The 24,496-nt window shown below is 44.9% G+C and overlaps 1 long non-coding RNA gene across 1 annotated transcript in view; it reads right to left on the bottom strand.

Annotated features, from left to right (window-relative positions):
• Nucleotides 1-2,767: 2,767 nt before the first annotated feature.
• LOC310660535 overlaps nucleotides 2,768-24,496 on the bottom strand; it is a 195,007-nt gene continuing 173,278 nt past the window's right edge. Inside the window, exon 3 of the long non-coding RNA XR_014503490.1 lies at nucleotides 2,768-2,944. This is a non-coding gene — a long non-coding RNA (uncharacterized lncRNA). The remainder of the gene's footprint in view (nucleotides 2,945-24,496) is intronic.

Here is a 24,496-nt window from a genome sequence, read left to right as displayed (position 1 = left end):
AATGCCACCCATAGCAGTAGCTTCACATTAGGCAGCTCACATCTTATCAAAATTATCTGGCTGCATTTAATAGCATTAAGGTTCAATTTTGTAAATAGTTCTAAAAGGATTAGGTAGATGCTTTGGCAATTAAAGAAGACTAGTAAATGTTTATGAAGTGTAAATATATGCAGCAGGCTAAGACAGGGTGGTCAAATGACCTGGGGCAGAAGTAGCATGGTCTGCTTCTCTGCACCTTTGGCAGAAATTAGAAGGTGAAGTTTTTGCGGCATCAAGGTCAACCCTCTTCCTCTGCTAATAACTGCAGGTGAAGCTGCTGTTAAAGGCACAGGAGGAGGAGTGAAGGAAAGTTGGCAACCCTCACCAAAGCAGTTGCTTCTTAGTATATGTATGGGATGGAGTACCGCTCTCCAAAGATTCTCACCCTAGAACACAATTTTAAAGCCACTGTTTTAGGTTACAAACACACCCAGGGCAATTGGAATGACAGCAGCAGCCATTTCCAATGTCCCCATCATAACAACAGGTAAAGGTCTAAACCACTGAGCTCCCATTGCTCTGTCCCAGCTCCTGCCAACCTAGCAGTTGAAAGCATGCCAGTGCAAGTAGATAAACAGGTACCACTGCAGCAGGGAGGTAAATGGTGTTTCCGTGTGTTCTGGCTTACGTCATGGTGTTCTGTTGCACCAGAAGTGGTTTAGTCACGCTGGCCACAGGACTTGGAAAGCTGTCTGTGGACAAACGCCGGCTCCCTTGGCCTGAAAGCAAGATGAGCGCTGCAACCTCATAGTCGCCTTTGACTGGGGTCCAGGGGTCCTTTACCCTTTTTTTACCTTTATCATAACAATGGCTCAAACCCAACTCTGAGTTAACTTAAGCATGCTTAAAGGTAAAGATAAAGGGACCCCTGGCCATTAGGTCCAGTCGTGAATGACTCTGAGACTGCGGCACTCATCTTGCTTTATTGGCTGAGGGAGCCGGCGTACAGCTTCTGGGTCATGTGGCCAGCATGACTAAGCCACTTCTGGCAAACCAGAGCAGCACACGGAAATGCTGTTTACCTTCCCGCCGGAGCAGTACCTATTTATCTACTTGCACTTTGACATGCTTTCGAACTGCTAGGTTGGCAGAACCAGGGACCGAGCAATGGGAGCTCACCCCATCATGGGGATTTGAACCGCCAAGCTTCTGATCGGCAAGCCCTAGGCTCTGTGGTTTAACCCACAGCGCCACCCGCGTCCCCACTAAGCATGCTAAATTCAATGTATGCTTATCTACTCCTATGAGGCCAACATCTGTAATTCCACCTCCTGATGTGCTGATAAGCATATGCTATTCACAAAAATAATGTGCCTGTAATTTCCCAGTGGTTCCCATCAAGCATTTAGTAGCTGCACATGAAAATGAAATGGAATCTCAGTGAATCATTATTTTTGTCTGAATCTCTCATCAACCGGCTTCCAATAATAACCTTCAGAAGCCAATGGCCGCATTCCTGCACAAATTATTGTAGATATAGCTATCACTTAATCGCCTTCCACGTAAGTCCCAAGACGATGTGCAAAATGTAACAGAAACAGCTCAAAATGCCAATTACAAACACAGCACACAAAAAAAGGCAAAATGTGAGTTTTAAAACAATACAAACTAGACGCGCACCTGTGCCAGAGACCTATTCATCTAGCTGGGAAAGCTTGTTGGAAGAAAAATGTCTTCAATTGTTTCCAGAAAATGCAGATTGTGGGCACCTGCCGTATCTCAGCAGGCATGCTGTTTTGCAGAAGAGGGGCAGCCTGCTCAGAAACATATCCAGGAATGTACAATCAAAAAAGTACTTGGACTGCTCAGAGCAGGATTTTAACACAGGTGGGAACAAGCTGGAGAAACCTGCAAGATGCACGCAGTCAGCAGGGATCTCTATTTTAGAGATCAAAATGAAAAGGGAGGAAGGGGAAGCCAGCCTCAAGCCCAGCATTCAATCTGCATCAATAAGAACTTGTATTGCTGCACTAAATAACCTCCAGATAGTGGCATTAATGGAAAAGAAATAGCATCCATCCTTTTAAAATGGATTATCTAAAAATAAATCCCTTTAAAACTTGGTTTTTATTTTAGCTGGCCAGGAAGCAGGTTCTCTTCATAGCCTACTAATTGAGGTGGCACAGCAGGAAGGACCACACATGGGTTTTAACTAGTCAGAGGTGGCCATGGAAACAAGATCCAGCCCTAGATGAAATGGAAAGATAATTGGATGGGTCCAATTATCTTGTCTGAATAATGAATGGGAATGGGGAACTTTTGGCCCTCTGGGTGTTGTTGGACTCCATTTCCCATCAGCCTCAGCCAGCAGAGCCAGTGGTCAGAGGCGATGGAAATTTTAGTCCAGCAGCATTTGGAGGTCGCTGGTTCACCATCACATGCCAACCATGGGTGGTGCAAAAGAGGGCAGAGGAATAAATGCAAATGTTACCTGTGTATGGTAGACTAGTTTCCACGCACACACCTTTCTGTATCCTCCACCCAGAGAAACAAGAAGCTTACCAGAGTTTAAAGACGAAAATAGGGATGTCCTATTTAATAATAAGGGACGCGGGTGGCGCTGTGGGTTAAAGCCTCAGCGCCTAGGGCTTGCCGATCGAAAGGTCGGCGGTTCGAATCCCCGCGGCGGGGTGCACTCCCGTTGTTCGGTCCCAGCGCCTGCCAACCTAGCAGTTCGAAAGCACTCTCGGGTGCAAGTAGATAAATAGGGACCGCTTACTAGCGGGAAGGTAAACGGTGTTTCCGTGTGCGGCTCTGGCTCGCCAGAGCAGCGATGTCACGCTGGCCACGTGACCCGGAAGTGTCTCCGGACAGCGCTGGCCCCCGGCCTCTTGAGTGAGATGGGCGCACAACCCTAGAGTCTGTCAAGACTGGCCCGTACGGGCAGGGGTACCTTTACCTTTACCTTATTTAATAATAATGATAATAATAATAATAATAATAATAATAATAATAATAATAATATTTATTCCCTGCCTATCTGACTGCGTTGTCTCACCCACTCTGGGCTGCTTTCAACACATATAAAAACATAATAAAACATTAAACATTAAAAAAACTCCCTTATACAGGGCTACCTTCAGATGACTTCAATGAACTCTGTGTCCTGGCTGAATGATGGGGATGGAGACGTTCCTTCAGGTATACTGGGCCAAGGCCTTTTAGGACTTTAAAGGTCACCACCAACACTTTGAATTGTGCTCAGAATTGTGATGGCTTTCATTTTCTCCTTTAGTTTCCAACTTTTGCCCAGCAGAGCAAAGGCAAAAGTAACTAAAAGCAATTTCTCTTGTTTTTAGGGAGAGCAGCCTAAATGAGTTGCTTATAGCAAACCGAAGCAACTCTGGACCTGTTTGATTAACTTTGTCGCTTGTTGCAAGAAACACGCTTTTATTTCTCTCTCAAACACCCGCACCATCCTTTTGATTAATTTGTGTGGAGCCAAACACATTGCACCATCTCATTACGCTATCTAATCTATGCAAAAGACTTCGGCATGGTGTATGATTTATTAATATCTGTCAAAACCTTAAGCTGGATAATGACTGTAATGAAGATCCCACAGAAGGGGAAGGGTGTGGAAATCTCTCCCTTCTCAACATTTAGGGGAGGGAGGGAGAAATCCCCTGTGACTATCGTCTCATCGTCCCTTTCCACCTTGGGATAGAGCCAAGAAATGCTTCTGCTGCTGTAACCAAAGTGACTTCCTAACTGCTCGTTGTTGTTTTTTAAAAGCCTACAAACATTTTCCTGTTGCCTCTATACAAGACAATTTGGTACATGTCAGGAGCAAGTGGATGGAGGCCCAAAGCAGCAAGTGAGGGGGGGGGGTGTTCCCCTGGGCGCCTGAAGGCTGTCAAAACAAAAGCGCACCAAAGGGGAAGATGTGCATTTTTGAGCTGTCATCATGTGCAGCTCACATTTTCAACTATGGCTGTTGCATAAATACATGAACTGGTAACCGCGCTTTGGATTGCAACCTAAGAGACTCGGAGGTATCAGGCCCACTCCACGTCTATATTAATATTCTTTCTGCTATCAAAGACAGCATAGCTACATACCCAGGCAGTAAATCCCACCCTCCTATTTACATTCAGGTCCTCCAGGATAAATTTGATCCCGTTTGCATTCGAAAGGCAAAGCTACCTCTTCTGCACATCCTGAAACAATAGTGAAACATAGACATCCTTCAAAATGTTCGGTTCTCTGAATTTTGCAGTTCTCCAGTCAAGTAATGAAAAATGTGTACACTAAGGTAAAGTTTGCATAACGAGGCAGTGTATAGACTGCTGAAGATAATGTACGAAACTGCATTCCATTAGGGGGAATTGCTTTGCAAAAATATGCATAATAGGCAAAATTGCAAATAAGCATGCCTACATTGGGCAAATTTAACACCGAAATGCTTGTGAATTTTCACGAGGACTTAAAATCTGCAAGCACGTTAAAACTGAATTTAAGATTAGAAAAATGAGCAACAGAGAAAAATCAAAACTGACAGATTCGCTCATCCCTACTGCATACATGCTAATCCTATACTAATACTATAATCTGTGAGGAATGTGTTTAAGAACTTGGCTAACATGGGACAAAATTACATTGTGAAGTCTTTTTCTTTTCTCTCCCAAATAATGCATCTGACAAATTGTGGCACCAGATGCACACAAATGCAGTTGATAAAAATGAAAGCAGTTTATAAGCTTATTTGGTGCCAAAGCTGTGAATCTTTTAGAAATTTATCGTAGTGCTATCTTACACTTTTGTTTGGCACAGATCACTTCCAGAGTGTCAGTAATTTTGCAGGAGGGATTCTCGCACATGCTGGAAAAATATGTTTGCACAATTAAACTGGATTAAGGTGCTCTGTTGCCCTGGCAAAACAAATAAGTTTACATATACAGTGGTGCCTCGCAAAACAAAATTAATTCGTTCCGCGAGTTTTTTCGTTCTACGAGTTTTTTCGTCTTGCGAAGCACCACTGCATTTAAACACTGACAACGGCGGGGAGGGGAGGGGAGAAGCAGGACAGCTGCCACAGCCGGTACCTCAGACTCACCCGCGCGTTGTGGCCACCGTGCGACGCGGCTGCTGGAGGGCGGCGGGGCTCAGGAGCGTGACTCGGCGGAACCCCCACCATCCTCTTCACCTGAGGGAGAGAGGGAGAGAGAGGCGCTGGCGGCAACGACGCTCTGAGGGGAGCGCGCGAGGGGGGTGGGCAGCGGCGCGAGGCACCAACCGTCAGCGGGAAGGTGGGAGGGAGTCGGAGGAGCGGGGAAGCGAGCGTGCGTGAAGTGCGCAGCGCCATGACACGAGAGGCAGGGCTGTTTCATCTAGCGAAGCAAGCCCTTAGGGAAATCCGTCTTGTGAAGCACCTCAGAAAATGAAAAACTCTTTTGTCTTGCGAGTTTTTCGTCTTCCGAGGCATTCATCTTGCGGGGTACCACTGTATACACTTTTTGCTGTTAGGAAAGCGATGGGGAAATGCATTAGAAATTGTGGAATGAACAAATGATTTATGAGAAGACATAGGAACATTGGGTGCACCGATCACGCTGAATGCTCATTGTCTGATAACCTCCCTACAAACAAACCAGAGTGAATGCTCATTCAGGACAGGATATAGTCTAACCTCTGTGTAAGCAGATCAGGATGAATGCAAATCAGGATGAGAAAGGTCACCTGAAGGCTTGGCTGAGCCAGTTTGTGATGAAAAATAAACCAGGAATGGAATGGAATAGGCTTTAAAATAAATCATGCCATAAACCTACTGGCTGCCTCCAACAAGTCTGTCATAACCGAATAGAATTGCAGGCTACTGGTTGGGAGCAACAGCGCTTGGTTTATTTTTGAGGAGATAAGGAAGTCCAAATATCCTTATGACAGCTGAGGATTTATATTACGTGTGAGATGCAGAAGCCGGGAAGGAAAACTGTCACTTCTGACTCCCAGCTTACCTCACTAACATGCCTGTCATGAACTCGATAGGGTTCTTCTCGCAGCCCAATTCTTCTTCCTGCTACTGGGACAATGGCATTACGTTTCGGTGATAAGATGAAACAGTAGAAAATAGTCGTATTTGTCATTTCACCTCTTTAATTACAGGGGGGAAATTACAGCTCCTTATCACAGGGAAACATGGAATAAAGAGCACGATATGCATTTATTTGACCAGCTGTTTACTGATTTCTAATCCTCTCCATTTATTAAAAATCCTATCATGACATACATAGTTTCAAATATCACCTGCGTGCTGCTTCAGCAATTATGCCATTTTGACTTCCTTTCCTTTCCGTTTTCTGTTAGGATTTTGGTTTGAGGTTGTGTGTGTGTGTGGTGTTAAACCAAGGTGTATACACAGACTAAAGCTGCAATCCTAAACTCATTCATTTGGGAGGAGGAGTGGAGGAGAAATTTATTTATTTTGTTTTTGTTTTTTAAGGGTGAACTGCATTTATTGCTGGTTTTATTTGAACAGGTGTCATCATCAGCCCCAAGAAACTGAGGCTTTTCACATTGGGAACTTTTATGAAGTTGCAAATCAAAACTCAAGTATCATTTCCAGAGAGGGAACACCTGCTCTTTGCAGGTAGACCAATTAATTTGGGATCGCCTTTATTCCTCTTTTCTGTATATTATCTCTTATCATATGCTATTATTCTTGGTATCTCTTCCTCCTCTCTTCTCTCTCTCTCTCTCTCTCTCTCTCTCACACACACACACAGATAGCAATAGAATGGAGGAGAAATTTAATACAGTTCACATTTAGAGAAGAAACTATCACATTCACACTTTACAAAAGAGTACACAAACTGAAACACAGCCACCCTTGAACATTTCACTTCTCCAAATCTGCAGCACAGTACTCCAGTTCTCGAGGTACAAGAAAGAGTGAACCAAACCGTAAGAATAGATAATGTTTAATGTTTCCCAAACATCATAATTTCAGGTGTATTGGGAACAGCAACGGTGCAAAAAACAAAAGCACTCCAATATGCAGAGGCTAATTTTTCAGACAGCAGAAAATAAAACAGACTGCTATTATCATATGTTGAGCTGCAATGATCAAGAGAAAGCTGTGTTAACACTACAAATAATATTAATTTTCAGAATGCTTCACAGGAGTTGCCTTCATTTTAACACTAATGGTTACTGCATTCAACATCAGTTCTTACAACATGTTTTGTGTGGGAGCTTGTTAATGAAGGAAAAATGTAAGCCACTGTTTGTTCACTAGAGAGGGGGGGAAAGTGGGAATGCTATAAAATCTCAGCAGTGCTAAATTCATGTTTGATCAACTCGGCTTGGGGTGTTTTGTTTTGTTTTTCTTGAGGCATCTCACAAGCTCTGTCATATTTTTAAGGAGTCCTGGAGTTTCTAGACTGGAATTATGAGCATTTCTCAACCAGCAAATAGTAGACATAACAGCCAGTTAAAGGTAACAGTAAAGGGACCCCTGACCATTAGGTCCAGTCGTGACCGACTCTGGGGTTGCGGCGCTCATCTCGCTTTACTGGCCAGAGAAGCACATGGAAACGTTGTTTACCTTCCCGCCAGTACCTATTTATCTACTTGCACTTTGACATGCTTTCAAACTGCTAGGTTGGCAGGAACAGGGACTGAGCAACGGGAGCTCACCCCGTTGTGGGGATTCAAACCGCCGACCTTCTGATTGGCAAGTCCTAGCCAGCTGTACGCCGGCTCCCTCGGCCAATAAAGCGAGATGAGCGCCCCAACCCCAGAGTCGGCCATGACTGGACCTAATGGTCAGGGGTCCCTTTACCTTTACCTTTACATATACATATACATACTATATATGTGTGTGTGTGTGTGTGTGTGTGTGTGTGTGTATAAACTGCAAAAATAATAAGGGCAAAAATGCTCCCCAAAGAACGGGAAAATGGTGCTGCTCTGGTTCACCAGAAGCGGCTTAGTCATGCTGGCCACATGACCCGGAAGCTGTACGCCGGCTCCCTTGGCCAATAAAGCGAGATGAGTGCCGCAACCTCAGAGTCGGCCACGACTGGACCTAATGGTCAGGGGTCCCTTTACCTTTACATATACATATACATACTATATATATGTGTGTGTGTGTGTGTGCGCGCGTGTGTGTGCGTGCATGCGTGTGTGTGTGTGTATATATGTGTGTGTGTGTGTGTGTGTATATATATATATATATATATATATATGAACTGCAAAAATAATAAGGGCAAAAATGCTCCCCAAAGAACAGGAAAATGGCAAAAATGGTGCAGAAAGAGCAGGGAAACGTCTAGCAAGCCCATTAGCTAAAGTGGTACCTCACGTCAAGAAGAGTTCAGGTTAAGAACGGACCTCCGGAACGAATTAAGTTCGTAACCAGAGGTACCACTGTACAATGTTTATATGCCAAAGTGTTCAGCAAGGATTGGTCCATAAAGCCCCAAAGTCCTTCAATGGAAGCTGATGGATGGAAGCAATCCACAAATGTAAATGCCCATCATTTTGTAGAGGCCATGCGACATTAGGTTTTACAGGAAGTGGGTGAAACACACCAGGAGGTGGGCCAGGGGGAGTCAGTGTAAATGACAAGGAGAAACAGAGGTACCCAGAAGTTTGGCAAGGGGGCATTAAAAGTTCAGCGCGAAAGCTTGAGCATACGAATGCCGTTGTCAGTCAGACAAAGAGCACCGCTTCCGATGTTGTCAGTCATGTACTACTGAGAACTACAAAGTTTCCCCGTGAACTGGTTAGGGCCCAAGAGAATTCGCCAGAAATGAAAAGCTGAATGAAGAAATGTCAAGAAGGCAGTGGAGCATGCAGGACGTGATGTATGAAAAGAGGATTCTTAAGGCAAGGAGGTCCAAGAAAGAAATATAATTTCAAAGTGCTTCTTATGTGCAAACAAGGCAATTGCCTGTGCTGAGCGTGGACTAATCCCCTAAATATTTCAAGCACCGGTCTCCAGTTTTGCCAGGGCAGAAGCATTTTCAAAGTTATATTACAATTTCTTAGGTTTTTATGGGAAGCCGTTAAGAGGGAATTGAAGCAGAGAAAAAGACCCTTTCAGGTTTTTATGACAGGCCTCACAAATTGTTTTATATTCAGAGGAAATGGCTGTCCCTTTCCCCACCAAGTTTAGTAATGATACCAGGAAATGGTTACCTCAGAGAAATCCATTTTAAACCAAGTATTCCTTTCCCCCCATCTCCCTTATTTTACATTAAAGAGAGTTTCTGGAGATACTCTAGTCATTAAATAGCTTGACATCCATTGGCCATGTTGAAATGTAGAGGTGTAGAGCCAACATCATACCGACACCCTGCTAGAATTATTTATGAAAGCCTCCGCGAAAAGAAAGAATATGGATCTGACAAATAAGCTGCTTAACCTAGAAATTCTCTCCGAGAAAGGGAGCAAAGGTTCCCGGGAATGATTTTGGATTTAGTCGCTTCTGTATCTTATACCATTTAAGTTGGAAAAGCTACTTATTACCATTCTCCTTTTGTGTAATGAGAGCAGAGGGGAGACAGCTCGCGGCATCAAACAAAAGAAAATGCTCACATGCCTGGGTCCAGACACCTGCAACAGATGTAGAAACTCTGATGCATGCATGTTTTTGCAGGCCCATAACATGAGGTGACCACCCGCTACTTCACAGAGCACGGTCTTCTACTTAAAGGGGTGTCAGAAGACAGGCATGAAACGTGATTTGAAGTCCACAACATGTTATTCTTTGAAGGAGTACTACTTGAAAATGATTTATGGGTGATATTTAACTCCCAGTAGGCTTGCTAAGATGTATAAGACGGAATCAGATAAGTGCTGGAGATGCAAAAAGGTTAAAGGAACGTTCTGTCATATGTGGTGGACTTGTAAAAGGGTAAAAGAGTATTGGGAAATGATATATAATGAATTGAAAAAAAGTTGAAAAGTTGTTGTTGTTTAGTCATTTAGTCATGTCCGACTCTTCGTGACCCCATGGACCAGAGCACGCCAGGCACTCCTGTCTTCCACTGCCTCCCACAGCTTGGTCAAACTCATGCTGGTAGCTTCAAGAACACTGTCCAACCATCTTGTCCTCTGTCGTCCCCTTCTCCTTGTGCCCTCCATCTTTCCCAACATCATGGTCTTTTCCAGGGAGTCTTCTCTTCTCATGAGGTGGCCAAAGTACTGGAGCCTCAGCTTCCCTATCTGTCCTTCCAGTGAGCACTCAGGGCTGATTTCCTTCAGAATGGAAAGGTTTGATCTTCTTGCAGTCCATGGGAAAGGTTTGATCTTCTTGCAGTCCTCCAGCACCATAATTCAAAAGCACCAATTCTTCGGTGATCAGTCTTCTTTATGGTCTAGCTCTCACTTCCATACTACTGGGAAAACTATAGCTTTTACTATACGGACCTTTGTTGGCAAGGTGATGTCTCTACTTTTTAAGATGCTGTCTAGGTTTGTCATTGAAAGCATCTTAAAAAGCAGACACACACACACACACACACACACACATATTGGTTTTTCCAGATATTTTCCATCAAAACATCCATCTTGTATACAAAATATAAAATAATTTGGCTATTTCAGCCTGAGACTTCTCTCCCCCTCGACTAATGGTTTTCCAAATTAATCTCTAATATGCATTTTTTTAAAAATAATGACCGCTCCCCACATTAAATGGTTGCGTGGTCACGTGCAGCCCCCTGGACCCTATACAGCGCCATTAACACAGGCTGGGCTTGGCCTTCCCCAGGTGGGATACCTGGAGGTCTCCACCTACCTCGGCCTAACTCATAATCTTAGGTAATCAAATTATAAATTTCCTTTAGCAATAAATGATAAATTAAACCTACAAAACTTCTTGTAACCCTATGAGCGATGTCAATTGTTTAAAGTTGTCTTTGAAATACAATATAAATTTATTCCAGTCTTTCAAGAAATTCTGGTTCCAATTTTTTTCAGTCAATTTCACTAATTCAGCCTAATCCATTAATTCCATCTGCCACTCTTCTTTTGTTGGTATCTCTTCTTGCTTCCATCGTTGGGCTAATAACATTCTTGCTGCAGTTGTAGCATATAAAAACAATGTTTTATCTTGTTTAGGTATTTCTCTACCAACAATTCCTAATAGGAAGGCTTCTGAGGGTTTTTTTTACAAATGTATATTTCAACATTTTCTTGAGTTTGTTATTTCCCAGAATGCCTTTACTTCCTTACATATCCACCACATATGATAAAAAGTACCCTCTTTTTCTTTACATTTCCAACATTGATTACTTATTTTATACATTGTTGCTAATTTCACTGGTGTTAAATACCATCTGTACACCATTTTCATTATATTTTCTTTAAGTAAACTGCAAGCTGTAAAAAAACACAGAGTCCTTTCTGTTGGGGATAATTCAGACTGAAATTCCCAGGTGTCAAAAAAGGTTATTTATGTATGCCACTACTGCGGCCTGTGTTTCATTACCCCCAAAATCGGAAAACGAGCGAGGTATCAACCAGAGAAGAGTGGCAACTTAAGTTGACATAATATGTGCAGCTCACAGACTTAACATATAGAATAAGAGAACAAGAAGAACATACATTTAAAGAAGATTGGAAAACGTTTATTGAATATATGAGAAATAACTGTGCAGATGAAAATGCTGGCAGCATGAAGATAAATTCAACAGTGTGAATAAGTTATGATGGATGTAATAATGAAATACTGAATGGTCTGTTTTTGGAGCAGGAATTCTGCCACTTGGCTGATTGGCTGGTGCCATTTGGTTTTTGCCTAAAGGTAAAGGTACCACTGTCCGTACGGGCCAGTCTTGCCAGACTCTAGGGTTGTGCGCTCATCTCACTCTATAGGCCGGGAGTCAGCTCTGTCCGCAGACACTTCCGAGTCACGTGGCCAGCGTGACGAAGCTGCTCTGGCGAGCCAGCGCAGCACACGGAACGCCGTTTACCTTCCCGCTGGCAAGCAGTCCCTACAGATGAACAACAGATGATGGGTTTTTAAGAAAAAATCTCCTGGGTCTGGCAAGTCATAACTATACAGCTCACAGCAGATCTTGCACACAGCTAAGCAGTCTACCCGGGATGCTGTGTTTCAGTACAGGGAGACAAGCAACTTGGGTGATATATTGAGGCTAGTGGCCTCGCTGAATCTCTCTCTCTTCTGCAGCAAAATTCCTGCTAAAAGGCACATGTTGATGGATCATTTCAAATGAAGCAGAAATACAAGGCAGGATCGTTCCTTTTACCTCCCCCCCCCCTTAACATTCTGGTTCCGTTGTCAAGTGCTTAGCAACGAATCGCAAGGATATGTTAGGGATTTGAGGTTTGGCAGTAAACTGATGAGATCACAAAGCTGCGCAACTCTCAGATATATAGGGGTGCCCTTCAGAAATAAAAGCACAGCCCGTCAAGTATTCTGCAATATATAACATCCCGTGGCAGTGGGTAATGTCATCACAAGTCTAACCAATAAGCAGCCCCAGAAAGTTACACTTATTGTCTTACAAGGACACCGAGGCAAAAGTTCTCTTCATTCATCTGAGTGTCAAAGGCAGTATTTTATTTTATACTTTTTAAAAAGGAGCGAAAAGATTTGGGGTCTTACCGCCACAAGCAAATATCTAACTAACAAGTGGGAAGATATTTTATATGAGGAGGCCTGCATGTCAGACACCAAATAGTAGGTTTTGAAGCTGAAATTCAGTCATACCTCGGGTTACAGACGCTTCAGGTTGCACGATTTCGGGTTGCGCACCATGCACAGAAGCCGGAAGTACCGGAACAGGTTACTTCTGGGTTTCGGCGCTTGCGCATGCACAGAAGTGCTAAATTGCACTTTGTGCATGCGCAGAAGCGCCGAATCGCAACCCGCGTGTGCACAGACGCGGCACTGCGGGTTGCGGACATGCTTCCCACACAGATCATGTTCGCAATCTGAGCATCCAATGTACTGAAATTGTTTTGTTTTTTCATTTTGAGGAGGACTTAGTTTGAGGTGAATTGTTTAATCATCACGATACAGTTGAGGGGCAGGTGTAGCTGGTGAGGTGGGATGGGAATTACTCTTGCCTCCAGCCACTGAGCATCACCCAAGGGACTTCATGACCTCATCAACTGATAGATGACATCAGAGGTGGAGAAGCACCCTGCAGGAACACGGCTGCTGATTGGCCAGCAGCATCGCAACCACACAAAGCTGTTCACCCAGCCACCCAAGTCTCTAATTATGCATCTTATTACGTGCCAGTGTGGGTATGGGCTCCACTCCCTCAGCTGTTGCAGTACGTTTCTGAGCACAATTCAGAGTGTTGGTGCTGACCTTTAAAGCTCTAAACAGCATCGGTCCAGTATACCTGAAGGAGCGTCTCCACCCTCATCATTCAGGATGAGGGAACCAATTACAGGGAACCAGGCAGAGGGCCTTCTCGGTAGTGGCACATGCCCTGTGGAATGCCCTCCCATCAGATGTCAAAGAGATAAACAACTACCTGACATTTAGAAGACATCTAAAGGCAGCCCTGTTTGGGGAAGCTTTTAATGTTTGATGCATTACTGTATTTTAATATTTTGTTGGAAGCCGCCCAGAGTGGCTGGGGAAGCCCAGCCAGATGGATGGGTTATAAATAATAAATAAATTATTATTATTATTATTATTATTATTATTATTATTATTGCTGTGTTGTGGGTATGGATGGACAATTCTGTCACTTTCTGTTTCATTCAGTTTCTTATTTTTCCAATATTAGCTCAGTTCTCCATATTCCCACATCAAGTTGCAATTTGTTTTAGTGCATAGAATGGTAGAAACATAGCGTTGGAAGGGACCCCAACCCCCTGCAATGCAATAAAAACTCATCATACATATTAGTATGTATTCCTCCTGACACACATTTGTGTATGCAGTTTTGCCTGATCTGCACTTTTTTTTGCAAAGCAATTTCCCCCGATAAAATGGGGGTTTTGTATCTTATTTCCACTAATTGATGCATGCTTTACTTCGTTTATGCATTTTTGCATACATGACTCGTCTGGAGAATTGTAGTGCAAAAGTCAGTGGCGTGCACGTTTTGAAAGAGGGCTGTGTTTCAGTTCATGCGCTGTTTCAGAAAATGTGGATTACTGTATTTTTCGCTCCATAAGATGCACCAGACCACAAGAAGCACCTAGTTTTTGGAGGAGGAAAACAAGAAAAAAAATATTCTGAATCTCAGAAGCCAGAACTGCAAGAGGGATCGCTGCGCAGTGAAAGCAGCAATCCCTCTTGCTGTTCTGGCTTCTGGGATAGCTGCGCAGCCTGCATTCACTCCATAAGGCGCACACACATTTCCCCTTACTTTTTAGGAGGGAAAAAAGTGAGTCTCATAGAGCAAAAAATACGGTAGGTAGGCTTGCCTTTAAACAGAAAGAGAATCAACTTCCTCCCCCCGTTTCTAGCTGGGAGCTACACTACATCAAAATGTAGCTGCATGGATTTTATTTAAGATTAAGCGTGATAGCTTGCTTGCGAGATATGAAAATAAAAACTGAAATATAAAGTTTTAAAAGCATGCAGTGCTGCGCATTGTGAATGCCTCTTATGTGATAAGCTACCAATATCATGCACTAAGCAGTGCAAAGCTTCACAAGAACATTTGCTGAACCACCATCAGCCATTTACATCTGACACTATCTTATCTAGGTCCCTAGTTTTGCAGCAACTTGGTGGTTCTCAGCAGAGATATCTGAGGCGGCCTAAAAATAAAGATGTCATATCCTCTGCCTTGATAGATTATCGAGTGCTCTCAGTAATTTGTCAGGCTCTTGGTGCCAACGGCTGCATGGTGAAGTGCCGAACTAGTCCATCATTTTGGGCTGGAATACAAAGCGTTTGCTCCAGTACATCAGGAGCCCAATATGAATGTGCATCGTTGTAATTCAGACAGCTGCCAAATTAGTTCTACCATGATATCCGTCTTGAAAATATTAAAATGCCAGGATTTTTTGTTAATAATTTCAATGGGCGAGGTGATGGATTTATTTAATATATTTTTGCACAATTGGCAGTGGGCCAAAGCTGGCGACTACAGCGTCTAGCATGATGCTAAGGAAAATACTCCCAAACCTGGTGGCGTTCAAACGGAGGCTGTAACATTACATTCTTCCTTCCTTCCTTCCTTCCTTCCTTCCTTCCTGGGCATCCTTTTCCTTCTTCATCATACCTTCAAGCTGACTACACATGCATGTCTGAGCTTAGCAACGAAAACGCCATTTCTGAACTTAGATTACTTTGGTAACCTACAGTGGATCCACACTCACGGTTTTTAAAGCTAAAGAAGGATTAAGGAATGTTTTTTAGAACATATATGTACACATGACGTCCCACTTTCAACGTTCACAATATGTTATTAAAATGTGACACCAGAGGGTACTGCAAAGCAACCAGCAGTAGGCAGACAGCATTTTGACGGAAAAAACAAAGGTAAGAAATGCTTTAATTTACAAGTATGTCCCGTGAAGTTTTGGAACAATATATTTAATATTGTTCTAATAACGTTAAAGAGGTCAGTGTAGATCCAGCCTTAGATAGTGGTTACAAACCTGCCTTCATTATGCTACTTTAACTGCTGCTTCAAGACCTAGATTATGTATGTAAATACTTTTACTTTTTCACACACACACAAATATGTTTGTGTGATTGCTGTTTTTAAGGGAGGAAGGGGAAATACCAGGGGAAATCCAACCTGCCTTAAAGCATCCTGGATTGTTATTTTTAGAAAGTTAAATCAACTTTGTCTAAGCCTCCAAGTAAGCTGAAAATGATGGTACTCTATTGATTTCACTCATGTGAGTAAAGAAGGATAGTATCTAAACAATATATCCTCTCCTAGTGTCTGAATCCATTCCTACAGTAACAAACACACCCAGACCCACGACCTAACCTGCATTCAGATGTACAATGCCACAAAAATTATTTAAACTGGTTGAGATATTAATCTGTTCTGAAGCTAACAATCTTTCTGGAAGAAACCACATTTTAGGTGGGTTATCATGGCACCTTCGTAGCATTTTGTGATCAATGGAACAGATAGCCCTCCAATTTTTTATTCCTCTAAAAAAAGGTTTTCTGCAGCTACTCTGGGTGTCTTACCAAATAAAATTGATAAGGGTATTTGCAGAAATTCATGCTTTCTATCATTACATCTAATGTCTATACGTTAAAGCTTCCATAGAGGACAGAGTCTATATTGTGTTGGCCCTGAAAGCAAGCAAAATTCCATGTGACATGTTTATTAACTGTAGTGCAGGGCCATGCAGTTGTGCCTTCCTGGCCCTGCTTAAGAGCAGTCAAGTTGATTTGTACCTTGTCGTACCTTGGTTCTCGAACAGAATGCATTCTGAGAGGCCGTTTGACTCCCGGAACCGTTCAAAAACCAAGGCGCAGCTTCCGATTGGCTGCAGGAGATTCCTGCACTGAATCGGAAGCCGCATCAGATGTTCAGCTTCCAAAAAACATTCGCAAACCGGAACACTCACTTCTGGGTTTGCGGCGTTCGGCAGCCAAGGCATTTGAGATCCAAGGTACGTCTGTACTGGTTTGGGGCAAAACACTGATCTCTCTCCCTCCCCCACACCATACATTATTTTAGACACCACTCTCATGTTCCCCTTTGCTGTCCTTTTTTCTAAGCCAAGAAACTCCCAATGCTATAACCTTTTCTCATAAAGGAATTGCTCCAGCCCCTTGATCATTTCGGTTGACCTTTGCTGAACCTTATCCAGCTCTACAATATTCGTTTCGAGGTACAAATATTGAAAAGAAGTTGGCACCGATATAGATTTATATCCTTGCTGACTTCAATCTCAGACCTGTGATAGAGAAATCTCACCCAAATAATTTACTATTATATTTATATATATATATACACGATGGTGAGGGCTACTATTTCAGCAGAAACAAAGAACCACCGATTCTGCATTGTGCAACTGTTTGTAGCTTATGCACAGCAACGAGAACAAAGTGAGCACTGTAATCAATATATCGCGTAAAAGACAGTTACAAGGCAACAGTGGAAAGGAAGGCTGTGTGCCTTAGGAACAACCATATAAAATTAGGAAGAGAGTAACAATGCAATCAGTGCTTTCTCTCCCCCTCTCTCTCTCTCTCTCTCTCTCTCTCACACACACACACACACACACACACACACTTTGAAAAATCTTCTTCCTTTTATTTATTTATTAAATTTGTATACTGCCCCTATACCTGTAGACCTGTTCACAACACAAGATCACAATATAAAAACAGAAAATGCATAATAAAAACAAAGACATTCCAATAATCCCCCATTCCACAACACATTTAAAAGGACATCAAATATCTATCGGCCTGTTTAAAAGGAACGTTTTTGCCTGGCGACTAAAGGTGTACAATGAAGGCACCATCTGAACCTCCCTGGGGAGACCATTCCACAAATGGGGGGCCACTGCAGAAAAGGCCCGTTCTCGTTTCTACTAGTTATCCAGTTACTTTATGCAAATATACTACGGAAGAAACATGGCTGCTTCATCTGAAATAAAGCAGTCTTGAAGAGAGGGAAGGAGCAGTGCAAGAACTCAAGGTTAGCCTATGTTAATATAACCAGTATATCTGAAGGAGCGTCTCCACCCCCATCGTTCTGCCCGGACACTGAGGTCCAGCACCGAGGGCCTTCTGGCGGTTCCCTCACTGCGAGAAGCCAAGTTACAGGGAACCAGGCAGAGGTCCTTCTCGGTAGTGGCACCCTCCCTGTGGAATGCCCTCCCACCAGATGTCAAAGAGAACAACAACTACCAGACTTTTAGAAGACATCTGAAGGCAGCCCTGTTTAGGGAAGCTTTTAATGTTTGATGTAGTACAGTATTTTAATATTTTTTTTGGAAGCCGCCCAGAGTGGCTGGGGAAGACCAGCCAGATGGGAGGGTATAAATAATAAATGATGATGATGATGATGATGATGATGCTCTGTTTTATAATGTTCAACTATGGTTTTAACCCAGAGACGGAGAACTTGTAGGCCCTGCTGGCTGGGGACTCCAACTCCCATCAGCCCACCAGTATGGCCAATGATCAGGAAAGATGGGAGATGTAGTCCAGCAACATCCAGAGGCCCACAGGTTTCCCACCCGGGTACCCCCCCCCCCCAGCACTCCTCCTCCCATGGCTTTCTTTGCTGCCAGCCTTCCTCTCAGATTTTTGGCTGTTTTCACCTGATCTGAGTATAAAAAGATAAAGGTAAAGGACCCATGACAGTTAAGTCCAGTCGTGAACGACTCTGGGGTTGTGGCGCTCATCTTGCTTTACTGGCTGAGGGAGCCGACGTTTGTCCACAGACACTTTTTCCAGGTCATGTGGCCAGCATGGCTAAGCTGCTTCTGGTGAAACCAGAGCAGCGCACGGAAACGTTTACCTTCCTGCCAGAGTGGTACCTATTTATCTACTTGCACTTTGACGTGCTTTCGAACTGCTAGGTTGGCAGGAGCAGGGACCGAGCAACAGGAGCTCACCCCGTCACAGGGATTCGAACCACCGACCTTCCGATCGGCAAGCCCAAGAGGCTCAGTGGTTTAGACCACAGCGCCACCCGTGCCCCTTGATCTGAGTTTAAGGGGTTTTATTGGAGACTAATGCTATGGCCTTATTGTAGGGCAGAGAAATCCTAATCTGGCCTGGGGGATGCTTGGAGCGGAAAGCTTCTACTGCACCCAAAACTCTGCCCATCAGGGTGGAAGGTGAGGGGCAGTTTTTATACCAGCTCTAGGGTGGTGCAGCAGAGGACTTGGATGACAGCCATCTCAAGGAACTGGATATCCTTTAAGTCCAGTGGGCTTTGTGGCTGTCTCAGCTCTGTCCATTAAACGCCCTGTTTCTGGACCCTCCACCAGCTGCTGCCAGTGAGAGCCCCCAACTTGCTCCAGTCGAGGTCAGGCGTCCACTACAGGAGAGCCCCCAACATCAGTAGTGCTCCCCACCATCAGTGGAGGCCAGCAGAGAGGGGGCTGTGTTTTATCCCATGCCCATCATCAACAAGGGTGGATTGCAGCCACAGTCATTATTTTAACCTATTGACTTTATGATGTTTTTATGATGCAATCTTCTTTGAGTCGGCTTTGCCCAAGGTGGTGGCATAAAATGGGCTGAAATAAATGAAAATCTAATGAATAGCCGAGAAACCTGATTGATGGGTTGGGTGGCCCACTGACGTATTTCCTGAGCCCCTGCCTTTAATGCAGCTCAATTGCTGAAAACTATACTGCCACGTTTGCACAAAGTCAGCCTAATTAGTAAGAGGAACCAGTATGACTAGCTTTAATGTAGAGTAGAATCTAGTCTTAGTTTTAGCGGAAACATCCATTAGCCATTGAATTCATGCACACACACCTAATTGTGTGCACATGTTTGCAATGAAACTTTAGGGGAAATGTTAGAATTCCTGCTCCATGATTGCAGTCATGGGACTGTTGTCTATCACATGACGGTGTACGTTTTGACTCCACAGCGTGGGAAGTGACGGAGACAGGATGTTTGTGTTACTGTGTTCCGTGAAGTGGGACTATTGTCCTTTGTTCTTTCTCTTTGCTGTCTGATGCTAAAGAGAGAGGGAGCCATGTTGCAGTGCTCCGTGTGTGTTTATATGTAAATAAAGTAGATTAGCCAAAATGCTGAGTTGCTGAGGTCTGTTACGCAAGCTGCGACGACTCTGCAGATCCCTAAGTGTGCCGATGTCTGTTGGCATCAGTTGCTGTGATATTCGGGCTGAAGAAAGCTTTTGAAGCTCCCAAACGATCGACCAGGAGGGAGAGAACATGCCAGTCGGGCATGTGTCTCTGCCAGGGTCCTACTCGAGTGTAGGACAAGCTCATGACAGTTTGCAATGAAACTTTAGGGGAAATGTGAAGGGATGTATTTCAGGACTGGGGAATCTTTAGCCCTCCAGAAGTTGTTGGACTACAATAATTCCTAACCATTGGCTGTGCTGGCTAGGGCTGATAAAAATTGAACAACACCAGGAGAGCCATAGGTTCTGCAGGCCCGGTGTATTTCAGCTTAAAGGATTTTTTCTGCTGCTAAAAGGCTTTGATTATTTCTTGCATCTGATTCTCCTGGTTTTGTTTCGTTTCGTATAACATTAAGAATAAAGTGATCTTAAAAAAAAAAAGAATAAAGTGATCTTATCCTATTCATCTATTATTATTATTAACAAGGTAGTTACTTTTGCATCCAGAGACAATTTTTTGCTTTTCGCAAGTGTGCAATTACCCAGAAATAGAAATGTTGATCGTTGGTCATTTGCACTTCAAAGTCCAAACTGATGGATCTGATCTGACTGTGCAGCTGAGCAATTTCATAATGCGGCAAACTCGCAGTCCTTGGTGCCATCTGACACTAATGGTGAAGCATTGATCAAACATACGCTCCTTAGACTGATTGTTTTCAGGCTGGCTGTCAGATGCAGATTCCGTTGCTTACAGTGAAGTTCTACAAGAATGCCACAAGCATTCCCTACAAAGTTTAGCTTTAAAAGCTCGGTGGGACGCGGGTGGCGCTGTGGGTTAAACCACAGAGCCTAGGACTTGCCGATCAGAAGGTCGGTGGTTCGAATCCCTGCGACGGGGTGAGCTCCCATTGTGCGGTCCCAGCTCCTGCCAACCTAGCAGTTTGAAAGCACCTCAAAGTGCAAGTAGATAAATAGGTACTGCTCCGGCGGGAAGGTAAACGGCGTTTCCGTGCTTCTCTGGTTCGCCAGAAGTGGCTTAGTCATGCTGGCTACATGACCCAGAAGCTGTACGCCGGCTCCCTTGGCCAATAAAGCGAGATGAGCACCACAAGACCAGAGTTGGCCATGACTGGACCTAATGGTCAGGGCAGTGGTGTAGCGTGGGGGGTGCAGGGGGGGCCGGCCGCACCAGGCGCAACATCTGGGGGTTAGGGGGCGCAAATCCACGGGTTAAAGGTAAAGGTAAAGGTACCCCTGCCCGTACGGGCCAGTCTTGACAGACTCTAGGGTTGTGCGCCCATCTCACTCAAAGAGGCCGGGGGCCAGCGCTGTCCGAAGACACTTCCGGGTCACATGGCCAGCGTGACATCGCTGCTCTGGCGAGCCAGAGCCGCACACGGAAATGCCGTTTACCTTCCCGCTAGTAAACGGTCCCTATTTATCTACTTGCACCCAGAGGTGCTTTCGAACTGCTAGGTTGGCAGGCACTGGGACCGAACAGCGGGAGCGCACCCCGCCGCGGGGATTCAAACCACCGACCTTTCGATCGGCAAGCCCTAGGCACTGAGGCTTTAACCCACAGCGCCACCCGCGTCCCTTAATCCACGGGTTAGGGGGTGCAAATTACTTGCCTTGCCCCGGGTGCTGACAACCCATGCTACGCCACTGGGTCAGGGGTCCCTTTACCTTTACCTTAATCTTCATAAGGATGACCACCCTTCCCCTTGCATACTTCTACCTATACTCAGCATAGGAAACCAGCCATATGAACAACCCATATTGATGCTCATCAGTCCATACCAGCTAGATCAGCAGAGGTTGAAGCTCTCCACTAACCTGAGTATTGTGAATGCCTAGTACAGTGGTACCTCGGGTTAAGAACTTAATTTGTTCCGGAGGTCCGTTCTTAACCTGAAACTGAGGTACCACTTTAGCTAATGGGACCTCCTGCTGCCGCCGCACCACAATTTCTGTTCTCATCCTGAAGCAAAGTTCTTAACCCGAGGTAATATTTCTGGGTTAGCGGAGTCTGTAACCTGAAGCGTCCGTAACCTGAAGTGTCTGTAACCTGAGGTACCACTGTAGTGAAACAAGGCGCACCTGATCCCTGATGTCAGCCCAAAGGAGGTCCAGGCTGGATGCTTTTACAGCATATCAGCAACATATCTAATCTGTGTGACCTTCTTCTTCCCTTAACTCAGACCCTCCAAGTATCCCTATTTTCCAGGGACCATTCCAGATATACAGAAGCCGTCCCGGTTTCTGATTTGATCCTGGAATGTCCCATTTTTCCTTGTTGTTGTTTAGTCGTTCAGTCGTGTCCGACTCTTCGTGACCCCATGGACCAGAGCACTCCAGGCAATCCTGTCTTCCACTGCCTCCCGCAGTTTGGTCAGACTCATGTTTGTAGCTTTGAGAACACTGTCCAACCATCTCGTCCTCTGTCGTCCCCTTCTCCTTGTGCCCTCCATCTTTCCCAACATCAGGGTCTTTTCCAGGGACTCTTCTCTTCTCATGAGGTGGCCAAAGTATTGGAGCCTCAGCTTCACGATCTGTCCTTCCAGTGAGCACTCAGGGCTGATTTCCTTCAGAATGGATGTGTTTGATCTTCTTGCAGTCCATGGGACTCTCAAGAGTCTCCTCCAGCACCATAATTCAAAAGCATCAATTCTTCGACGATCAGCCTTCTTTATGGTCCAGGTCTCACTTCCATACATCACTACTGGGAAAACCATAGCTTTTACTATACGGACCTTTGTCGGCACGGTGATGTCTCTGCTTTTTAAGATGCTGTCTAGGTTGTCATTGCTTTCCTCCCAAGAAGCAGGCGTCTCTTAATTTTGTGGCTGCTGTCACCATCTGCAGTGATCATGGAGCCCAAGAAAGTAAAATCTCTCCCCTTCATGGATCACTGCCTTGCCATGGCGAAGGGGCTTGAAGAACTCAGAGAAGCTATGAACTATGCCGAGCAGGGCACCCAAGATGAACAGGTCATAGTGGAGAGTTTTGACCAAACGTGATCCACCTGGAGCAGGAACCGGCAAGCCACTCCAGTATCCCTGCCAAGAAAACTCCATGGACAAAGACAACAGGCATATTTTTCCTTAGGACGTCCCTATTCTCACTGGAGAAATGATGGAGGGTGTGCTAACTGTGCTATTATCAGGGCCGTCTTAAACATATCTGGCACCGCGGTGCAAAGATCCCTCTGGTGCCCCCCCCCCCGTTTCCCAGAGTTGTGACCTTTTTTAGGGAGGATTGCGCTGTGAGCAACGCGCCCAGCTTTGTGGGGCTGGAGGAGGCGGGCAGCTGCTGGAGGGCAGCTCCTCCGGTGGGGAAGAGGTGGAGGCTGGACGTGACGGCTCCTGGCTCAGCTGGCTGCTTCTTGCCATGGTGGCCACGGCAGGTGGAGGCTCAAGGGCGGTGAGCTGATGCTGGGAGGCGCCACGTCCAGCCTCCGCCTCTTCCCTGGTGCCCTCCAGAACTTGGCACCCTGGCACCCCACACCACTAGCCTCTATTGGTAAGACGGCCCTGGGTATTATTTTCCCCAGTGCATCCCTAACCTATGCTAGCATTACGCCCTTCCATTTTTCTTTTTTATTTGTCTGTTTCCTCCACTGCTGTCCATCTACATAATAGTTTACTCCTAGCCAAAGAGACCAGGTGATGGACCTGAAGAAAGAAGGGAAGCATGTTAACATTGCTAAAGGTAAAGGTGAAGGGACCCCTGACTATTAGGTCCAGTCGTGGCCGACTCTGGGGTTGCGGAGCTCATCTTGCTTTATTGGCCAAGGGAGCCGGCGTACAGCTTCCGGGTCATGTGGCCAGCATGACTAAGCCGCTTCTGGTGAACCAGAGCAGCGCATGGAAACGCCGTTTAACTTCCCGCCGGAGCGGTACCTATTTATCTACTTGCACTTCATGCTTTCGAACTGCTAGGTTGGCAGGAGCAGGGACCGAGCAATGGGAGCTCACCCCGTCGTGGGGATTCGAACCGCTGACCTTCTGATCGGCAAGTCCTAGGCTCTGTGGTTTAACCTACTCCTAGCCAAAGTGACCAGGTGATGGGCCTGTAGAAAGAAGGGAAGCACGTTAACATTGCTAGGCTGTTGCAAAGCCATCTGTCTCTGGGGGAACCTTGTTTCTTCCTGCCTTGGGGGCAGAGGCAGGGCCAAATGTCCCACTTGCCCAATGGTATTCTCGACATTCACTCTTTGGGGTACTGCACAGGCCTAATTCAGCCTCTGCCAATTAACACTGCACAAATGCAAAACTAGTGTCTCTTCTTTCCAGCCCCATCTTTAATCAGAAAATTTTCTTGAATTATGGCCCTGAGATCTAATTTTTCATTTTTACTTACTGAAGCGCTCCTTTCTTGTGACTATGATAAGTGATGAGTGATTAGGATAAGTGATGATTACAGCTTCGCTAAAGTTACTCTTTTTACATCTGTGGTGTGGCTGAATGAGAGAAGACAGGCACATCAATTATACTGAAGATTTCATTTCCACTGTCATCACTGACCAAGATATTGCCGTGCACACCCACACGCACACCCACACACCCTTCCGCCCCATTGACCCAAATTCTGGGTCAAGCTGACTTTCTAGTTTGATCTTGCAATTGCAAACCTCAAATACGGCTTTGCCATCATTAGGTGTAATGTGGCAGCAAGAGGGGAACACTTTTTATTCTATTGCGGCCTGACTTTCCCTTTTAGAAATCAAAAGTGCCATTTAACCTCACAGTAGA

This window comes from Podarcis tiliguerta, assembly GCF_965153285.1.
Source record: "Podarcis tiliguerta genome assembly, chromosome: 12".
Lineage (NCBI taxonomy): Eukaryota > Metazoa > Chordata > Lepidosauria > Squamata > Lacertidae > Podarcis > Podarcis tiliguerta.
This window is presented reverse-complemented; position numbering and strand designations above follow the sequence as displayed.